Source organism: Cupressus sempervirens, chromosome 8, assembly GCF_028749045.1.
Source record: "Cupressus sempervirens isolate cs-2001-9-10 chromosome 8, ASM2874904v1, whole genome shotgun sequence".
Lineage (NCBI taxonomy): Eukaryota > Viridiplantae > Streptophyta > Pinopsida > Cupressales > Cupressaceae > Cupressus > Cupressus sempervirens.
In genome coordinates, this window is record NC_143125.1 from 764,517,971 (window position 1) to 764,520,355 (window position 2,385).

The following is a 2,385-nucleotide window of genomic DNA, read 5'->3' on the forward strand; positions in this document are numbered from 1 at the left end:
GAGCGATATTACAAGGCTTCACTCACCACCAAACCAAACAATTTCAACCCAAACAAAAACATATATTAGACAACCCTATGCACATGACTGTGATGTGTAGCACACCATCTCATCTTCTAATCAATGGTAACTCCACCTAATGTGGATAACTCTAACACACAATTCATTGACACACACAATCCATATGGCACAATTAGAACACAAATGGAAATGAAGTGATCATTTTTTGTTTGTTTGTTATTAAATACTTTTTATAACTAATGTCGTCACCATGAAACAACTACTATGCTTTTTACTCAAAAAAAAGGTGTATCCACTCTCTGCCAAACCCACTTGCACATAGATCTCAAACAATCAAATATCATATGTGAAGCATCTCTACTAGAAATGAGGTACAAAACTCAAACAATCAAGCCTTTCTCTGAAAATAATATTGAATTTGAGAGTATATGAGACTGTTAATTTGTTTTGGCTTTTTTTAAATCCATAAGGATCAATAGAGTCAACTTGTTAGTTTGTCATGATTGATTAGGGAAGTAGTGTATAAAAGGGCTTAGGGTTAGAGACTGTTTCATAAGGTGATGCAAAAATTGGTTCTTGCGATGGTATTGAGTTGTAAGGGAAAATTGGTTATTGCGTCAGTATTGAGCTGTAAATGATTATAGATTGTAATCAAGTTGTAATCATTGGATCGTAAAATATTGGATTTTCTATTTGATGGATGTAGACCAGGGATTAGGTGAACCACGTTAAATCTTGGAGTCTTGTGTTCTTTTCTACGTCATCTATTATTTTCTAATATAGTTTATATTTGCATGTAATTGTTATTTCTGTCCAAGGTTTAATCCTAATAAGTGGTATCAGAGTAAGGTTGTTTTTTTAGTTATCCTCTATGGAAAATTCTCATAGTTGAGTGGGAGAAATGGTAGACAAGGGTAAGCTGAGGGTTGACAAGTTTAATGGGTAGAACTTTTAGCTATGGAAAATGCAAATGGGGACTATCTTTATCAAAATGATTTATAGAAGCCGTTAGAAGGAAAAATAAAGAATCAGGGATATATTTCAAATGGAGAATGGGATCTTTTAGACAAAAAGGCACTTGGAAGCATTCGATTATGCTTGGCACCATCGATGACATTTAATATTACAAAACCAAAGACGACAGAAAAGTTGATGGAAACCTTAAAGAAATTGTATGAAAAGCTCTCCACTTGAAACAAGGTATTTCTCATGAAGTGTTTATTTAATATGAAAATGATAGAAGGTAGATCTATTGTCGATCATTTAAATAAGTTTAATACTATTACTAGTCAATTATCTTCTATAGGTATTAATTTTGATGAAGAAATTAGGGCTCTCTTGATTTTGTATTCTTTGCCTAAAAGCTGGAATGACATGGTAATGGCTGCGAGTAATTCTGTTTCTGGATCTAATACCCTAAAATATGATGATGTGATCAATGTTATTTTGAGTGAGGAAACTCATAGGAAAACCTAAAGTGGATCTACATCAAGAAGTGCTTTGAATGCACAAAGTCAAGGCGGAATGACTAAGAGAGGAAGTAATTCCAAAAATCGTAGAAAACCAAGAGGAAAGTCAAAGGGGAGGAGGTCTCAATCGAGAAGACCAAACAAGTGCTGGTACTGTGGTAAAACACGACATAAAAAGAAAGATTGTTAGACTCAAAAGAAAAATGAAGGAGATAAACCAGATGGAGAAAAGGAGGCAAATGTGGTAAGTAACAAATTTGAAGAGGATGCTTTGCTGCTATCTTTAGAAAGTGTTGATGATTCATGGGTTTTAGATTTTGGTTCTTCATTTCACGCTACACCTCATAGAGATTATTTCATTGATTATGTCCAAGGGGATTTTGGACTTGTTTATCTGGGGGATTATGAACCTTGTCAGATTGTTGGAAAGGGCAAAGTTAAGATTAAGTTGTAGAATGCTAATCATTGGCTACTACATGAGGTAAGACATATTCCAAGGCTGAGTAGGAATTTAATTTCAATAGGGCAACTCGGTGATGAGGGTTGTGTAGTTACTTTTAATGATAAAAAATGGAAGGTTTCAAAAAAAGGTTCCCTTGTAGTAGCAAAAGGTGTGAAAGTAGGCACCTTATATCTTTGTACAGGTCATATTGTTCCTTCTACTTTAATTTTTTCAGAGAAAAATGAATGTTCAGGAACAATTGTTGTAGTTGAGCAGGGAGAACAAATAGTTGTTGTAAATTATGATACAATAATGTGGCACAACAGACTTGGGCACATGACTGAGAAAGGTATGAAAGTACTTCATTCAAAGAAAGTTCTACTAGGTCTGATATGTGTTAATATGGATTTTTGTAAAAGTTGTGTGTATGGAAAACAAAAGAGGGTGAGTTTT